The following is a 6,830-nucleotide window of genomic DNA, read 5'->3' on the forward strand; positions in this document are numbered from 1 at the left end:
GAGACAAGATGAGAGACTTAGACAGCTGCTCATTTCCCCTCAGAATGAATTGTATAAGGAAGTATGTTGATGCCAGATAAGATGACACTCAGAATATTAAGGCTAGAGGAGCCAGACCAATGTAATATGTTCAGGACCAGCCTGAGTTACCCAGTAAGATCTTGCTCAGAAAAAGAGAAGAAAAAAGGACATCCCCCCTGAAAAAAGTATTTTGAAAAGATAGCCAAATTTGCCTAATTTTAAGGCTCAGGGTAAAGAGATATAAGCCTTTCTGTTGACTAATTGAAAATTGTTTGATGACAGAAACTCAAAATTTGGTTGTTTTTGTTGTTGTTGTATTTGTTTGATTTTTGTAGAAACACGTTGGTTAAGTAAAGAGTTAACAACTGCTAAGTGCTCTGGGTTATTTTATTTTGTTTTTTTTTATTTTTTGTGATTAGGATATAACTAAACCATCACCCACTTCCTTTTCCTCCTTCTATCCCCTTCTATCTATCTTTGATGTCTTTCAAATTAATGGGCTCATTTTTATTAACTATTATTAGGTATATATATATGAAATGTACTCTCAAACATGCTCAGTCTGTATAATGTTTTTTTGTATGTTTATGTTTTCAGGGATGACTGTTTGTTATTGAATAACAAATTGGTGTGCCTTTGAGGTATACTACTTCTTTATTCTCAGCATTCATCAACTGTCTATAGTTCTTTGTGTGGAGTTTAGGCATTGTGATCTTTCTACTGACCACATCAGCATGTCTATTGGTATCATGTATGCACTTTCGATTCAAGGCCCAGACATCCCTGATTGATCCTCCCTAAGGAGAATACCTTTCATGGTAAGGAATCAGCCAACAGTTCTACCCACCTATTATGCCTATGAACCACAACGATGACCAACATGGCTTGATAATCCTAAGGGTGCAGTAGTTACGGTATGTATACCTTGGTGGTAATCAACAGCTCTCTAATTGGATGTAAGGGCCACTCAAAAAGAGTGAAATCATCCATGTACTGATAAAATAGCCCAGTACTAAGAGATAGTGAAGTTATAAATCAGAGAACAGAATCTACAGCTGCCACTTTACTAGATCAGTATAATCCCTAACACAATCTAAAGATTTGTCCTTATTTCCACAGATAAGCATAGTCCCTACCCCCCTCCCCCATCAAGGGAAATGTTTTTGTAACAGATGGGAACCATTGTAGAAAATCACAACAAATCAAGATGTAGGATTGTAGAACACAGTCTGAATGGACACATCTACAACACAACTCCTGCACCTGAGGCTCAGAGATTTTTGTGGGAAAGGGAGTAAGCAGATTTTAAAAACCAGCGTATAAGGAAACATGTTGTGTGACTGTGTTTCCTAGGATTGTCCAAAGTTACACCCATGAACTGTCAGCAACATACTACCTAAATATGAGCTGAAAGGGGTTATTTTAAAATCATGTGTCGATGAAATCCATAAGGCCTATTGACAGCCTTTTCAAGTGGCACTGTTTGTGGTTCAAGCAATAGGTCACAAATCAAAGAGCTTCTACACTGATATGAATCACCTTTGTACTAATGAATGGTGAACTCCTGAAGCTCCAGGGACTTCTGAATCACTGACACATTAGATACTGAGAAGCCATTCCCATTCAGATCACAGTATGTGGTGGTGGGTGCTATAAATACACAAAAGCAAACCCAAATACACAAAAGCACTGGCAACTGAATTGGCTTCTCCTTCAACATCCTGCTTGTAGTTAGACCACTCTAGTCCACTGTGCTTCCCAAACCAGGATGAAAAACTGCTTGTGTTCTTGTCTGAGATACCTTTCAGTTAGGATGTTTGAAAAAGCAGCCAAAATTATTTAGAAATTATAAAGACTGTTTTTAAACATTTTTTCTGCCATACCATAGGGTTTTCCTATAGCCTTGCATATAAGCTTTTGAATCCCTGAAAGCCCTCTCCATAATAATATGCTTTTACAAAGAATTTAGTATCAGGGCATTCTTTCTCTGGGATGAATAAGCAAGTTTGAAAGTAATTGGGGAGTTCCTAAGTTAGTAGGACTTTGGAGAATATAGGCCAACTTGAACTTGAGGTACTTAAGTCCCTTGTAAAAGTTTTATAACTCTTTCATGCATTTGCTTTTGTGCTCTAAAATGCAGAAAGACCTTGAGGGAGAGAAGAGGAAGCAAAATGTTATCAGAAGGGAAAAAATCTTGTGAATCCTACCTGTAGGGGAAAATGTGAGGCTGGATTTTAATTTCCTTTCTTTTTTTTTTTTTTTTTTCAAAGAATGTTGCTGCCTGTGAAAAATGAAGCCCGTGAAGGGCAGAAAATGTGGCAAAGTCACTCTTTGTAATAAACCCCCAGTTCCATGTATATCCTTGTGACTAACAGAAAAAAAAAGCTATGTCTTATTGTAGGAGCTCTGGAATTCCTATATTTATGGTCAGAAATCTCATTTTTCCCAGTTCCCTGTTACCTATTATTTAGCATTAATTTATTCAGTTATATATTCAGTGAATAGTTTTATGATACCTACCATGAACCATACACAGCATCATGTAATAAAGAAAAGAAAGAGCTGGGTACAACAGTACATATTTTAAACCCCACAATTTAGACAGTGGAGAGAATATCATGAGTTCCAGGCCAACATGAACTGCATAGGGAATTATGTTCCAAATGGAACTGCTTAGTGGGAGATGCTGTCTCATAAACAAAACAAACCAAAACAAAAAGCAAGAAGAATCAAAACAATATATAAAAGAGGAAAGGATATAAAGATGGAGGTAGTGGTGAGTAAAGCAGATATGTGCTGATTAACAGAAAAAATTCAAGACCATTTATGCTTGTCAAAGACCAAAAAGGAAGAATATTTTAAAGGGGATTGTTATAGCCTATAAGGTCTGGGACAATGGGTCTTTTGGTGGGGAAAGAAGTCAGATGTGACTCCTCATCTAAATACCTTGATTAGCTGTCCAACCCTTCCCCTTTTTCAATTATCCTTCTTGTTGAAGGAAAGAATAAACGTTCCCCCTTCTTTCAAACAGTATAAGCCTTTTCCTTGATTGGTAGAATAAACTTGCTAGCTGGTAAAAGTATTCAGGCAAGCATTTAATGAAATTTCTTTGAAAACAAGAGAAATGCAGGGCTTGGTTTTTTTTTTTTTTTAGTCCGAAGGGCAAGTAGTTGACAAGTTTTCTAGACTTAATGTTATTTACATAAGACAAAGAACCTGCTGTTTTCCTGGGGGAATTGTCCAACAACAGAAAGAAAAGACTTTAATAATGTATTATAAGAAAACCTTGTTGAATAATATAATAAAATTGTGGCCTTTTTACATAGAAAAATCAAATCTTAGATTTGCATTAATATATTCTTGAGCTCTTTTGATACTGTTGTTTTCAGAATGGGTCTCACACTACTTTGTAGGTTGGCCTTAAGTCAACACGGTCCTCTTGCATCAGTCTCCCTTGTGCTAGTATTAAAACTGTGAGTCACAATGGCCATCTTATTACTGACCTCTTATAAAACAAACAAACAAAACGAAGATGAAAAATCTCTTACAGTGCAATCCATCCAATCTTATTAGCTTGAAAAAACATGAAAATCTGTCTCTAAAAACCTCCAATTTCCTTCATTCTTCATTTTGTTCTTCTCTTGTTTTTAGAACAACTGTAGTCTTACTTTAGAACAAAATTACCTTGTTCTTTACATTTTCCTTAATGAAAATACATTCCTCTTATCCTGTATACTTTTCCTTATTAAAAACATATCTTACCTTGCTTGAATATTTTATGTATAGTAATTTTCCTCTCACCCTTATTAGTTCTAGTAGTTTTAATTACATATCTTGATTATAATTTTTAACTATAAGTAACTCTTACTTTGCAGACAAAACAGGAAGGAGATCATTATGAAGTTATACCAGCATCCTATACAATCAGACTAACAAATTTTATAAATGCATATTTCATCTCTTATAGGTAATGCAATTCCTACATATATATTTTCCATGATAATTAATAGGCCCTAATATACTTTTACTTCTCTATACTATATATCCAAATCCAAGGTATATAAACCTAAATTTAGGTTTAGTAATTAATGTTTTAGTAGTTCATCTGACTTAAAAATTATCTAGATACTTAATAACATCCAAAATTGATTTAATTTCCTGTAACTCTCAGGTTTCATAATACCTATGATTTTGGCAACTGTTTACAGACAGGCATAGTAGGACATTAGCAAAGGCAGTCATCATACAGTTATTTACTTGTTAGATTTTTTTTAAAAATTATTTATTAAAACAGTCTCACCATATAGCTCAGAGTGGTTTGACACACACAATGCCTGCATCAGACCCCCAAGTCCTGAACCTACTTCCTTTGAGCCTCACCCAGAGACTTGTGGTACCTAATTAGAGCCTAACTCCTAATGGTCCAGAAAGCAAATCTCAAGAAGAAGAAATGGTGTCAGTCATAAAATGTACTATCCACAGACTCTATTGATTTGGGCATTCATTGGTTAGGAAGAAATTGAGTTTATACTGACCCGGGATAGTTTTTCATAGTATGAAAGGGTGTAAGGTAGGCTGCTAGGAAAAAAAAAACTGTCACCAACAGTCTTACCTAGCTTCAACTCCAATGAGCAAACATGGCGCAAAAGCATATGTGTAATAGTGGCACAACTGTTATGGGGATAATCAACAATTTTATGATTGTATTTAAAGCCTGTTCCATGGTAGTAAAGGCCTGCTATGGCAAATCAGAGTAAGGTAACAGTTTCAAGGAGTAAACACACCCCTAATAATATTCTGATGAATTGATATAGTGTCAAACTGCCTTCCAAATTTTTATTTCTAGACCCAGAGATTAGTTCAGTCTTCTGACCTCATAGAAGAAGTTTCTTTATGCACTGGTTGATGGTTAACTATAGACACTTACAACGTCAAAGCATAGAAAGTAAGCATCATTAGAGCAGTGAACTAAAAACGGCACATCTACATTTGCTATCAATAAGGTTTAAGAACCAATGTGGAAGAGGGTCAGAAATATTGTAAGAGCCAGAAGACTGGGAGGACCAGAGCAAAATATTGTCTTATAGATAGAATTCTGCTATATTCATAACCTCATAGCAGCTGTGTTACCTGCATGAAATCCAGCCAATCAACATTCTAATACGAAAGGGAAAGAACCACAAAAGCTACTACCCCTAACTGAAGAATTACTAACAGTTAACGGCTTCTGGGAGAGGGAGAATCCATTTTATTTAAGGTTGTAGCTCTCATTTGTCAATTACATTTCTATGAATAGCCCCATATGTATGAGTATTTGGGCATCAAAAAATGAACTTTGTGGGCTGTTAACTGCAACAACCACCATCACCATCACCACTATAACATGACAGACAGTAAAGGGTGTGCAGTGAATATAGAATAAGTGGGAATGAATATAATGTAAGTATGAAATTCTCAATAAATAAAAATATTATATTTAAAAATATACCTCCTAAAATACATCATTTCCTAGGTGGGAGCTGCGGGTTATCGTGCAGACATGGTCAAGTCCAAGAACCACACCACACATAACCACTCCCACAAATGGCACAGAAATGGCATCAAGAAACCCCAGTCACAAAGATATGAATCTCTTAAGGGGGTTGACCCCAAGTTCCTGAGGAACATGTGCTTTGCCAAGAAGTACAACAGGAAAGGACTGAAGATGATGCAGGCCAACAATTCAAAGGCAGTGAGTGCAAGCACAAAGGCCATCAAGCCTAAGATGTCAAAGGGCCCCCAGCCACAAACTCAGCCACCTAGTTGTCATTGTTCACCCCAAGCTAGGGAAGTGGTTTCAAAGCTACTTGGCCAAAAGGTGTAGCCTATGCGAGTCAAAGCCCAGGATTCGAACCAAGGCACAGGCCAAAGCTCCAGCTAAGGCCAGGCTTCAGCTCTAGCTCAGTCTCCCAAAGGTTCCCAGGCCCTGTGAAGTACCCATAAAAATGGCTCCTGCCAGTGTGAAGACAGATGGACTGCTGTGGCACACCTACCCACACACTATTTGCAGATGACCAGTGTCCTATGCTGTTTTGACAAATAAACTTGAGGTAAGATCTGTTAAAAAAAATAAAAGATATTTCCTATATATTTAAATATAAATGATGAACATGGCCTACAAGGTAAAACTAAGTAATGTATCTTAACAATTATAAAACGAACCTATTCCCTTTCAACTCTAAAATTCTTATTTTCTCTGGGAAATTGCCCACTGTTTTTCTGTGTCTCACCTGATGATGATGATGATGACAATGATGATGATTACTTTTTAAGACAGGGTTTCACTATGAAGGTCTAGATGGCCTAAAATTTTCCATCAAGTTGCCTGATCTGGATGGCAATGAAATCACAGACATGCCTGCCTCCCAAGTGCCAGGATTAAAGGCATATGCTATCATACCTGCCAAATACACTCTCTTAAAAAAACTTTTCTATTAGTTCCTATCTGGTAAATACTGTGAGCTTTAGGGCTTCCACTCAGTGTTTCTCTTGTGACATTTTGTGCCCAGATATGGACAGAGACAGGGACTCTGACCTTACTTCCCTGAACCCTTTTTTTTTTTTTTTTTTTTTAACAATATCACTAGTGGCAGTTGGCCCAACGGCCCTGGCAACTGAAAGTCTCTAGGTGGTGCAATTCTCCATTAAAACCTGAGGCTTCTGGGCTCTAACCCAAGACTGATGCCACCCATACATGTTTGTGTCAAGGAGTCCCTTATAGAAAAAGAAAAAATAGTATACTATAGTTTACAGAAATAGTTCTCAAGAGC

The 6,830-nt window shown here is 36.8% G+C and overlaps 1 pseudogene; it reads left to right on the plus strand.

The window, feature by feature from the left end:
* The first annotated feature begins 5,560 nt into the window (after nucleotides 1-5,560).
* Nucleotides 5,561-5,992, plus strand: LOC127675477 (60S ribosomal protein L29-like; annotated as a pseudogene).
* Nucleotides 5,993-6,830: the final 838 nt, after the last annotated feature.

Source organism: Apodemus sylvaticus, chromosome X (assembly GCF_947179515.1).
Source record: "Apodemus sylvaticus chromosome X, mApoSyl1.1, whole genome shotgun sequence".
NCBI classification, from domain to species: domain Eukaryota; kingdom Metazoa; phylum Chordata; class Mammalia; order Rodentia; family Muridae; genus Apodemus; species Apodemus sylvaticus.